Genomic DNA, 13,163 nt, shown 5'->3' with positions numbered 1-13,163 from the left:
GTAGGGTTGGGCGATGTCTACCAAATTAGCATATGACGATGTCCACAGTGAAACACTGCGATGGACGTTGATATCGTGTGTGTGTGTGAGGGGGCTACTCCTATAAAAAGGTACTATAACATTTTTTATATACTTTTTTATACTTTTTATATGTATGTATATTGGATATTAATAACTATTTCTGTTTTTTGCACATTTGAGCCTATTCACAGCCCATCCTCACCTACTCATCCAGTCTTTAGTTACTTTTCCTCTTTATAGCCTATGCTTAAGCTACCTCATTAAGCAGATCATCTGATTATAAAAAATATTTTAAATACTAGTCATAGTGATGTAACTGCAGAATATACCAGTGAAAAAAAAGGCAGTCAGCCCAACGGATATTGATTATTGATGGTGGCAAATCAAAAAAGTTTTTAAAAAAGTTACCACTTTGCCCATCTGGCAGTACTTTGGGTTTTGGCCTAACGAAAGAGGAGAAACAAGAAACACTTCTGAAGTGGTGTGCAAGATTTGTGCTAATGTAATCCGCGTAAAAAATGGACCGACGACAAAGCTTCACAACCATTTGCAGGTAGATTTAATAATAATTTTTATATTTGCACCTAAATTAAAACATGCTTTGGGATCGGGGGGCTTTTAAATCACGGTGTTACGATGGTAGAGGGCTAAGTGGTCGATGACATGCTCCATCGGCCCAACCCTAGTAGCAAGGCTTCCAACTACTGCTCCTCCCTGGATATCACCTTTAATTGTGTGATTGACAAATTCATTAATTAGACAGTCAGTCTTGAGAGAATGGCAACTGCTGATAGAGCTGCAGTGGTAAGCAGTGCAACAATAGTTGGAATATTTTGTTGAACTGAACACCAGACAAAAAGCATGCCTGTAAGTAGCAAAACAAATTGTTAAGAAATTCCAAGCCTCCTCTGTTGATGAAAAAGGTTGTTTATACTGTACATGCGGCGTGAATTTCTGACAGGACTCCACAACCACAGCTACCAAAACCACATTAAAAAAATAGGCTTGGTAAATCAGTTCATTTCAGTGTGGGATGTAGATCTGTCATTGGCATTTTGAGCAATTCAGCAACAGGTGAGTTTCTTCCAAATTAGTTGTGAATTGGCAGTGATGAGGCATTTTTTTTTTTTACCATTTAACTGACTAGACAACACCACACATTAGCTGCAAATTTGGGAGGACGTATAACATTAAACAGCTTGCTGGCATCTCTAAATTGTGACAACCCCTCTTTCTCTTCCTCTGCTCCCACCAGATACACACAACAAAAAACGTGGGCCTAGTTCTGCCATTCATTACTGGTTTGTTGAGTTCAATAAATTTGGTGCATGTAACCTAAAGCATATCCCATTTCTAATGCGCACTGATGCTTTGCCAGCATTTAAAAATACATACCCACACATCATGCATTCATTGTTGTTTCCTACAGTGTACAACAGTGGGATTCTTCTGTGCTGTGCTCTATGGCTAACCAGACATCGTAACCTAGTAACCACAGCCATGTGTATTTGTTTTTGTGTGACGTCTTGAGGTTGCATTATTTATGTTGTCTCATTTGCACATAAATAAGAACACTGGATCACCGTATCATGTGGATGTCCATCAGAAAAGCCAGACTAAACTACATGCTCGTTTTCTAACATTTGCTTTGTATAGTGCATTATAAGTACACTAAGTTGCCAATTTATTAGGTACACCTAGCTAGAAAGAAACGCAGTCTAATACAACCTTCCTGCAATATATCTGACATTCGTGAAGGTTATAATGTTCAGTTCAGAGATGATGATTCAACTGTATGATCATTTTGGAGGCTGCAGTTTGTGGTGCTTTTGAATTGTACTGACGGCGTTTCTATCCTTTTGTCCACCCAATTTATACCAATGAGCATGCTAGGGTAAATAACAGAAACACCTCGTTGTACAATGCAGTACAGTTCAGCAGCACCACAAACTACAGTTTCAACAAAAACTGAACATTATAAACTTCACAAAGGCAGGCTTTATTCCAGGACTGTTTGTAGTTGACTGCATTAGTTTTAGCTAGGCGAGTTTATATACAGCAAATCACAATATCATGGCTTTTCGTCAGGTTTCTGACAGCTTTTGAAACTTAATCACATTCACAAACCACTGAAGTGCACGGAACGTAATGGAGACTGCAATCTTAGACTAGACTTTCATGAAAAATACGTTGGTAAATGCTGGGAAGCTAAGAAGCATAAATATTATCCTGTCAGAGGCAGCTCAGGTCATCTCCTCAGACCATTACCTTCACAACCATAAACACATTATTTAACTGTATAATCCTTGTCTGCTTGATTAATACATTGTTGCTGGTGTCAAAAGAAGGGCATGTGTACTGTGTACAACAGACAAAGTAAACTGAAGATGGTAAATGTTTTTCTGTCCTCCTCTCACTGTCAGCTGGAATCTCTGAGAGGCTTTAAGTCAACAGATTATTGCAAATGAAAGGAATACCACGCACAGGCACACAAGCAGTATGATTTAAAAGAGCGTATTCTGAAAACCGCCTTCTGTGCCAAACAAGACACAAAGACACAAGGAAAAGAGGACAGACAAAAAGGATGAGTCTGTGAAATTCAGACTGTTGTTCACACTTGAATGTTGGGGCGTGGCTGGTATCTCAGGTAGGTTAGGACTGACATGGTGACATAATGCAGAAACAGGCTGTAGGTAAGACGAGCTCACTGGGGGAGCAATTTAGCATATGTCTCCATTTCAATATTTCTCAATATTGAAAATTAACCCATCGCACATTACGCTAACAGAGACTGCAATACTCTGCGATTAACCTGCTTAAAGGGGCACCCATTTTACAAAGGAATATCAGTTCACTCATTATTGTGAGTGCTACACAGTCAGACACAACAGTTCTGTGGTTCGAGAGAAGCTTTCTAAAGTCTGAGGAAAATAACCCTGGTGGTAGTGATGTCATCAGGGTTTAAGATAGAAACTGCACTATAAATAGGAACTTCTAATAACAATAACAAGAACAAAGTGATAGTTGGAATAAGCATAATAAAGTTGTAAGTATGTAGGATGCTACATACTGTGTGTATACACATCAAACCATGACTATTGGAGTTTTGTTAGCATTTTGTGAGAAAGTTGCTCCCCTGAGAACAAACTGTTTTTATCACTTCCATTGTTTCTTCATTTGAATGATGAGATCTCTCTACCACTAAAAAAAAAAAAAAAAACAACCTTTCTGTGTGGCCAGTGATCTGTTGTTTCCAGGTGAACCATCTTTGTGCATGCTCTGCTGTCTGAGTCTAATCTTCTGTATTGCCATAATAATAATAATAACAGCCTGAAGCATGTTTGGGCAATCTGCACACAGACAGCCAGTGCGCACTGGCAACATGACATAAAGAGGGTAAAGCGTAAGGTAGAACTGTGAAACTCATGTAAGCAGCTTAGTTGAAATATGGAAATGTACTAATAGTCACAGTGGAGTTCACTTCTGATGACAAAGCTACACCATGTAAGAGGGGAAGTGATGTGAAAAATCTAGTATCACTTAAACTGAGGATGGACAGACAGACAGAGATACAGTGGTGTGAAAAAGTGTTTGCCCCCTTCCTGATTTCTTTTTTTTTTTGCATGTTTGTCACACTTAAATGTTTCAGATCACCAAACTAATTAAAATATTAGTCAAAGATAACACAAGTAAACAAAATGCAGTTTTTAAATGAAGGTTGTTATTATTAAGGGAAAACAAAATCCAAACCTACATGACCCTGTGTGAAATTGTGATTGCCCCCCAAACCTAATAACTGGCTGGGCCACCCTTAGCAGCAACAACTGCCATCAAGCATTTGCGATAACTTGCAATGAGTCTTTTACAGCGCTGTGGAGGAATTTTGGCCCACTCATCTTTGCAGTTGTTGTAATTCAGCCACATTGGAGGGTTTTCAAGCATGAACTGCCTTTTTATGGCCATGACACAGGATCTCAATAGGATTCATGCCAGGACTTTGACTAGGCCACTCCAAAGCCTTCATTTTGACTTGCTGGTGTGTTTTGGATCATTGTCCTGCTGTAATGGGACACACACCTTCCAAAAAGTTCAATTTTTGTCCACAGAGTATTTTAATACTCTGTAGACTGACGAGACAAAAGTTGACTTTTTGGAAGGTGTGTGTCTCATTACATCTGGCATAAAAGTAACACCGCATTTCAGAAAAAGAACATCATACCAACAGTAATATATGGTGGTGGTAGTGTGATGGTCTGGGGCTGTTTTGCTGCTTCAGGAACTGAAAGACTTGCTGTGATAAATGGAACCACGAATTCTGCTGTCTACCAAAAACTCCTGAAGGAGAATGTCCGGCCATCTGTTCGTGACCTCAAGCTGAAGCAAACTTGGGTTCTGCAGCAGGACAATGATCCAAAACACACCAGCAAGTCCACCTCTGAATGGCTGAAGAAGAACAAAATGAAGACTTTGGAGTGGCCTAGTCAAAGTCCTGACCTGAATCCTATTGAGATGCAGTTCATGCTCGAAAACCCTCCAATGTGGCTGAATTACAACAATTCTGCAAAGACGAGTGGGCCAAAATTCCTCCACAGCGCTGTAAAAGACTCATTGCAAGTTATCGCAAACGCTTGATGGCAGTTGTTGCTGCTAAGGGTGGTCCAACCAGTTATTAGGTTTAGGGGGCAATCACTATTTCACACAGGGTCATGTAGGTTTGGATTTTGTTTTCCCTTAATAATAACAACCTTCATTTAAAAACTGCATTTTGTGTTTATTTGTGTTATCTTTGACTAATATTTAAATTTGTTTGATGATCTGAAAGACTTAAGTGTGACAAACATGCAAAAAAAAAAAAGAAATCAGGAAGGGGGCAAACACTTTTTCACACCACTGTATGCTGGGGACAATGTGGCAGTGAGGAATTTCCCTCCTGCTGAAAACTCATCCATCACCCACTATGCCAAGCAAAGAAGTGGTGGATTTCATCACTCCCAGCTACTCCTCTGTCTCCTCCCCTTAATCTTTCTGTTTTTTAATCTCCCTCCATGTTGTCAAGAGTCTGACTCTCGCCTGCTCACTTCAACACGATTTGAAAAGATAAAACTCTTGCTGATTGGTGGTGCTGACGACCACACAGTTTCTCCTGCGCTTTTATCTGTCTTTAACAGCTATCTCACCCACTTTACCCCTCTCTCTTCCATTTTGTGCATTTGGGTAGATTTTTGCCGATTCATATCAAAACCAAACTGCTTTGTAAGTGACGAGCACATCAACCTGGGCTATATGCTATATTTTGTACTTTGCACAAAAGAAAAAAAAAACTTTTTAGCTGAACAGCCACAAACAGGCCAGCAGATCAGACAGAGAAACGACTTATTCTCCATGCACAAAGCATGGTAGTCACACGTGGAATAAAATTGTCACTATGTCAATACTTCAATGCCACAGCCAAAGACAGAATTTAAAAATACATTACATATATGTTACAAATTATCTTGAATAGTTTAAACATGAAAGTGCTGGAGTAGACAGATCTGCTGTCTGACTAATCACAGAAGACAGCAGCGAGTTTCATGAGCATAATTAAGGCCAAAAATTGTCAGTGTACAAGAATGCAAGACAATAACAGTCAACAAAACGCTCAATGGAGTCAGAAAGCTGAAAATGTGACAGCAGCATGAAACTTGGTCTTATTCCATGTACTGGCTTGAATATCCTTCCACTACAGTACAATGACAAAACCAGTGACATTATGGACTGATGTATCACAACCCTGTGCAAAGTTCCTGCAAACCTGACCAGATCACTTATGGTTAACACTAATATAATTTACAGCATCTCAGACACGGCTGTTTTTAAAAAGTTCTATACACATCCTTAGACTGAGGGTTTAGAACAGGAGGGCTTGTCTGAGGGTGACACCAGCTGAAGTTTATTTCAGAATTTTCCCAGGACAGTGATTGTCCTATTTATTGTGTTGTAAAACAGCAGTGCTGATCTGTAATCAGCTTGCTTCTTTGGCTGCTGTGACATTTATATTTCCATGTATCCTGTGCAGTGATCCTTTTTGTGCAACTTATCTTTGAAACCTCAGGCATAACTATGCTTGTTAACAAACCCTCAAGAAGTAACTCTTTCCTGAGACTCAAATTAAGCCAGAGGTGAGTAATACCCCCTGGATATGGCCTCAAGGTCCTCAGTTCCTCAACCTGACAGAAGAAGAGCCATGTCAGGAGCTCCTGCTGGGATCTCTGCTTGTAAATCAGTATGCTCAGCTGCATGCTAAGCAGCTTTTGTTTGATGGGTTGTAGGGCAGAAATTGGCTCTTTTTTGGCTCTTTTTTTATATGAAGCTACAGCACAGATCTAGCAGAGGTGTGGTTAAAAGTGATGAAACAGCAGTGTGTTTTGCCGTAAAAGTAGATGAGTCATGCATATCAGGGTTTGACAACAAATATGTGGTTAATCTGACTTACAGAACTTGAGATCTTGACTGTGTGTTTTGTATGTGTAGGTGTGTGTGCATTGGTGGCGAGATGCAGCTGCAACAGCAGCTAGGAAAGTGTCAAAAGATAGCGCCCCATCTTAACCACTGCATCATAAAACTGTTGTAAATGCCCTGCAGACTTGAGGCTTTTGGACTTGATTACTCAAAACTTGGTACTGACAACAAACCCTGAGCAGGAAAAATCTACAGCTAGTCACTTAATGTTGAAGAAATGTAAGATGTAGGCTACAGGCTACTGTACACACATCATGGCATATCTTTTAAGATAAAACTACAATAACTATGATAAGGTAGTTGCTGTAAAGTCACTGTGTCTGTATCCAAGTGCAAAATCTATTTTTAAATAGGTTATGTGAGGATTTAAGAAGCCATAGAGTGTCAGAAAACATCCATAGTGACGACTGAACAGGCAAATTATATTTCAAAGAGTTTTTAATCAAATGACTCTTTGGTTTGCAATCCTTAACAGTGGTCAGACCAGTCAACAGCTGCTGGGGCTGTCCAACTCTGGTTGGGCTCACTTCCACCTCTTGGCCCAATTTCAAAAGGTGTCAACCGACCACGTACACTGAACTTGTGTTAAAATTCATGCAGAAAATAAGTCAAAATACACTTACCTGTTCAAACTCTGCCACTTGATATTTTTAAGTCCCAAAAACTGAAGAAGGAAAACGAAACAAAGTAGAAGAGTGGAGATAGGCTACTGTACACGCGACAAAAAAGAGAGACAAAGCCTCCTTCTAACTTATGTGGCAAAAAGAATAAAATACCTACGACACAAACTTCCCCGCGAACACCTGAGTAGCCTCTGCACTGAGCTAGCTCCCAAAAGCGACGCTCGTCACAGAAACACCGGACGACACCTTGCTACGTTTATCGAACTTTTAAAAAGTCTGTAAAGTTTGTTTCAGAGAGAAAGTCGCGGCATTGATAAAAACGAAGTGAAATCGTCCCGGAAAGCCGCTCCCCTCGTGTCTAACCCCGTCCGCGAGGAGGAATAGAGTCGGTCTGCCCGGTGGTTACCTGACTCCAGTCATTACCGTGAGGCCAGCAGCAGCCTCATGTTTCCTGCTGTTGTCGCCCGGAATGACTGCAGAGCAGATAAACAGCTTTCCGCAAAAGCAACAGGTTGAGATGCTTTTCTACTCGCCAATATGACATGCCATCTGGTGATTGAAAACAGTGTTGTTGAAACTTAAAAGTCACTGTAATGTTTAATTTTCTATTTGGCTTCTCTAAGTTTATATTTGTAAAACGAAGATCAAACTCAGTGTATTTGCACTTAAAAAAATAATTTATTATATCATTATTTTGTACTGATAGACATCAGATTCAGTGCATTTCTGGGTGCAACCTTTAAATTAATCTCAAACATCAGTCTCGCCATGTGGTTTGTTTCCTGCAGGTGCTCTAGGCCATGTCATGTCATCAGAAGTGATTTTGATGAAATGAGGGATCTGTGCAAAAAGGTTAATATTTGCATGGAACCCACTGCAATATAGCCAATGAATAAAAGGCAAACTAGAATATGGGTAAAACTATTACATGTAATGTAAAACGTTTCTCTGAGTGAAAGGGGTGCCTCAGAAGTGTAAAATCCCTTTCAGCTCAAGTTAGGGATTCCACATCCCGCCCTATGAAACGGGACTATGGGTGTAAAACGATTGCCTTACATTTCTAATAACACAGTGCTTTTTGGGATTGCTCTCTTGTGTATTTAGAGGAGGACTCTGCCTATTCTGAATCTGCCATTCTACAGTTCTGAAAATCTCACCCATTTTAAAAACAGAAAAGCAATAACAAGCACTGTTAGTTCACCATCCATTTATTTTTCAATAGAAAAGAAGGAATTTCAATAGTCTAGGCTACTATAAAACACCTCTTAACCACTTTAGAGGACAATAAAACTATATGTTGGATACTAGGCTATTAGTGACTAGAGGAAATTAGTTATTGATTTTATCTGCTTATGGCTGGATTAAACAGTTTTTGACCTGGGTGAATGCCGGATGTAAACAGCTAAATAAAAGTAGCATATTTAGCTGTTTTCTGGCATATTTTAATGAAAATATGAGTGGATGGAAAGTGGTTATGAACTGACAGAAAAGAAGTAGTGGCCTATGCTGCAGGTACAGTTTGAAAAGCTTCTATGGACTTCTTTTGATATTTTTTCCCCCTCTGTGATACGGTGTCACTGTGGAAATCCATTGTAAATCCAAGTTGACTGCTGTAGTTGTCCTCTGGGAAGGAGCAAGCTCCAAACCTTTCAGTGCCACCTTTCAAGCTATACTGGGCAGATGTGTGTCATATTCCTAAAGTAACACAAAGCACACAACACATCCACTGGGTATGCTAGAATGCTGGATTTCAGTTCCAAATGTGTCTTTTTTTGTATGCTATGTTGTGTTTGAGGCTTTGCTTCCTTGTGTTTTATTTGCACAGTATATTATACCATTTAGTTTTGTGAGTTTAGTTAGATATAAGTAGGCATATTCTGTGGGAAGTCCTTTTGAAGTTTGTGATTTACAACTATGCAGTGAATTAGCATGAGTTTACGTGTTTAAAAAGTTTTACTCTGATTACATTTACTCATGCAAATCCACACCTCCTGTTTATTTTATTTTGCATTCAAGACAAACACATCATTTGCAACATTTATTTAGAAGGAATTTATCAGGAGTGTATTTTGCATGTAACTGTAACCATACTGGCCCACACTTGCCTTTATATTATTTAGACCCCAAAAAAACCCAAACATTTTCTTGACCTGTCCGATATTTCCTCATGTCACATAATACTTACGTTGACCCAGGACTGGGAAGGATAAAAAGATTTGTTCATGAGTGGCAGGAAGGACAGACCAAAGGCACCAAAGGCACTACTCAATGGTGTAGCTCCATGAAATACAACTAGGATTTTTTTATGTATATTTCATTATAGCTTACTCATATTTCATTTATGCCACAATATACTTCAGGCTTATTTTCTAGCGATTTATTGCTTTTTTAATATGTCCAAATCTAGGGTATGAACCCCTGAAGTACTAGTGTAACAACGTCTTTAGAGATGGTCAGTATTTTAGCCACATAAATTACAGTTGTTACTTAGTTGGCCTGTGCTGTATCTTCTTTATAATCCCATTTAGCTAAAAATCTGATTAATTCTTTATGGGTGAAATTCCCTAGCATGGCAATTTGAAGCGAGAATGTCCTTGGCTGTGATTCGCAGTGATGGTGTATGGAATGAGCACATCCACTGACTCGGCCTACTTCTGATTCCCCAAGACAAGAGAGTCTTCACATGAACAGCCAGATAGTGGGAGCACACAGGCTCATATCACACGGCTTTCCCTTAACAATATGGCCTAACAGTCTCACTGTAAACAGTGCTCTTTTTGTGTGTGCGCTTGTGTAGCATACTGTAGAAAGAGCGCCATTTGTGCCTGTGCGTTTGTGTTGGTGTGCATACAATACACATGTAAAAAGGGGACGAGGTCAGTGGTTTTTGATGTGAGGTTTATTTCTAATGTGAGGTTCATTTATATTTTTCAACAACATCTTGTGAGCAAAAATGTCATGGAAACCATTAACAGTGCAGATGCTTGTTGACAAAAAGCCATGAGCTTATGTTGATCAGCTGAAGGATAATTTGTCTAACCACTCAGCTACTCCAGTGCCATATAAGTGAGCGCGAAAATACTTCATGTGAATGCTAACTTGTACGTGTATGGTTGTGTAAGGAGAGCTGCCACCCTATGACAAGTTAAGAACCTCAATATTGGATGTTGGACTTTTTCTAAAAACCCAGGTTACATTCCGTGCCAATGGGTTTTTTTTGTCCAGTGGCAACTTCTCGGTTTTACGATATCTACACATGGCATCTACAGTTGCCAATTCAATTTTATTTATATAGCGCCAATTCAACAACAGAAGTTATCTCATGGCTTCCTATAGAGCAGGTCTAGACCGTACTCTTTATAATATTATTTACAGAGACCTAACAAATCCCACCATGAGCAAGCACCTGTCCAATGTCTTGGTTTAATAACATTATCTTTTTATTTTCTTCATGAAAATAAAATATAGGGCACAGTATTTACTGCACTGGTGTTGGATGTAGATTGTGATATGTATAATTGTCAAATCTAGACATAATTCCCAGTGATACTGGGCTGAAAGGAGTATGTAAAAAAGAAAGTCAAGAGAGGACAGGTTTACTGCATGTGTGTGTGTCTAACTATTAGTAGGCTACACATGCCCACCTCTGTGTACTTGCTCTATTTACAGAGTCCTACAGCATCTTACATTCCCCGTTTTGCCCTTGACTTTGACAACTCCTCTCACTCTTTACATTCTTATAATGTATGATGCTACCTGAGTTATTTTATCACATATATCACTCTATGAGACCAGAAAGGCATATTATAAAAGGCATCAACCGTCATGGAAGAGATGCTACTGAAAACTTCACACCTCCAGAGTAATAAGAGTTAAAGCGATGGGGCGGATAATATAGAGGTCCTTTGGGAGGCTGTAAAAGACGGATATTAATATAGTCACTAAAATATACTGCATTTGTTTCTATGTCCTTGCAGCAACCAGGTGCTGTTCTTACATAAAAACCTTGTGGAATCTGTGGGAAATGTTCTCATGCGCTTTTAAAGGCGCTGCTTTTGCCTCTTATGTCTTCACATTATTAAAACTGTACAATGGGGGATGGCTTTAGTGGACTTTTAGGGTTTATTCAAGTGGCAGTAATAATGATGATAATGAGAAGAAGAAGAGGAAGAAATTAAAGTGCCTTGCTTGATATGATACTGCCTTCTTATCTAAGTTTTCTGCTTTTGATCACAATGTTAGTGGTTAAAAATCATTAACTGAGTCATTCAATTTTAGAGTTTTGCTGTTTGAGCTTATTTTCTTTTATGTCTTCTTCGCCTCAGACAGCACTGACTCAGGCGAGTTACATTAGATGTGTTTTTGTGGGGTGTCATTCAGGTATGGGAGTTCAATAGTTTGTGAGTAAGGCCATTTTTAAGAGGCACTTGTTTCATCTACATTGTATGTGCACTGTTAAATGTGTGTAAGTGTGTGTGTTTTTCTGCATATGTGCATTTCCTCGCTTGTCATTCCACTCTATGAAAGCAGCGAGTTGCCATGGGAACTATGACATCTGTGACGTGATTTTGTCCATCATTCTCAGAAAAAAAAAGACACTTTACTGTGAGTGGTCTGTGGTCCCTCTCTAGCTGTGAGTGATTTGTTTGAGTGCAGCAAGAGGGTGGGCAGCTTTTATAATGCTGTTTCCTTACATATTTATCTTAAGAAATGTATTTGGAAATTTGTATTGGCAAGAGGGATGCCGTATCTTTTCCTTGTCCACCATTTCTCCTGAGATTTAATTTCTGTTAATGGTGTACTCTGACTGTACACTTTACCATAATTGCCTCAATCAAACTAGATTTCAAAGGGATAGGGATGTAATGACCCTGGTTAATCTGTTATACATTTGTGGGTAAAATATGAAAGGAAATAATATTAACTTTCCTAAAATGTTAAATAGTTTGACATTTTGGGAAATACGCTTGCTTTGCTTTCTTGCCAAAAGTTAGCTGAGAAGATCCATACCACTCTCATGTCTGTACATGAGAGTGGTATCTTAGCTTAGCATAAAGACTGGAAACAGGGGGAAACAGCTAGCCTGTCCGTGGTTTTACGGGGGGTTATGTGCTGGACTGTTCTTGTGGTCCAGCTGAGACTCCAGGAAGGGACTACATCTGGTCAAGAAATAGAGTACGAATTGAACAAACAAGATAGCATGCTAGAGGTGCTGGTAGGCAGATTTTGTTAACTATAGACAGAGTCAGGCTAGCTGTTTCCTCCTTTTCGCAGTCTTGTTCTAAGCTAAGATAAGTGGCTGCTGGTGGTAGCTTCATATTTACTGACATGACATGAGAGTTATATTGATTCTGTTCAAACTCTTGACAAGAAATGTCAAACTATTTCTTTAAATTTGAATAAATTTCACACACTGCAATAATGAAGGCAAAACAACTCTATATTCCAACCTTGAATGACTATAATATGTACAGTAAGTGGGATACTTACAAGCAGTATGTGGAAAATGTTATGGACTTGCATATGTTCCTATGTTGAGCTCACATTGTCATTATTGTCTTTCAGGTTGAATATAGAGACACGTTGCTCACAAACACAAAACACTGGCACTATATCTTCCGATTACTCATGGCTTTTTATCTCCTGCTTTGACTTTCCATGAACCCATAATTGCTCACACACACACACACACACACACACACACACACACACACACACACACACACACAATACCACAGAAACACACACCTGTGCACTCACACTCGCAGTAGAGCCCATGGTGTCTGCCAGTATCAAAGTGGTTTCCTGGGGTACTAATGTGCACACAGTCTACCATTTTAGCCACTATGTTGCCTCAGCCTCTGACACACATAGTCTCTCTCTCTCTCTCTCTCTCTCTCTCTCTCTCTCTCTCTCTCTCTCTCACACACATGCTGGCTCTTTTCTGCTTCCAGTCTCCACTCCAGCTGTCTCATTCTCTTATTCCCTCTTCCCACTCTCTGTTTTTTTCCTCCTCCT

The 13,163-nt window shown here is 39.5% G+C and overlaps 1 protein-coding gene across 3 annotated transcripts in view; it reads right to left on the bottom strand.

The window, feature by feature from the left end:
- LOC122872899 (paralemmin-3-like) overlaps positions 1 to 7,662 on the bottom strand; it is a 35,351-nt gene extending 27,689 nt beyond the window's left edge. Inside the window, exons 1-2 of one of the 3 annotated variants that reach the window (XM_044188991.1) lie at positions 7,299 to 7,662; positions 7,146 to 7,186 (exon numbers count right to left, since the gene is read on the bottom strand). The gene's annotated coding sequence lies outside the window, so the exon portion shown is untranslated. Of the gene's footprint in view, positions 1 to 7,145 lie in introns of all 3 variants that reach the window. The other 2 variants (XM_044188990.1, XR_006377328.1) reach the window with 2 other exon arrangements.
- Between the last annotated feature and the right edge of the window lie 5,501 nt (positions 7,663 to 13,163).

The sequence above is a fragment of the Siniperca chuatsi genome, linkage group LG3 (assembly GCF_020085105.1).
Source record: "Siniperca chuatsi isolate FFG_IHB_CAS linkage group LG3, ASM2008510v1, whole genome shotgun sequence".
Taxonomy (NCBI): Eukaryota; Metazoa; Chordata; class Actinopteri; order Centrarchiformes; family Sinipercidae; genus Siniperca; species Siniperca chuatsi.
Note: the sequence above shows the minus strand (reverse complement) of the source record. Positions and strands in the feature narration are given on the sequence as shown.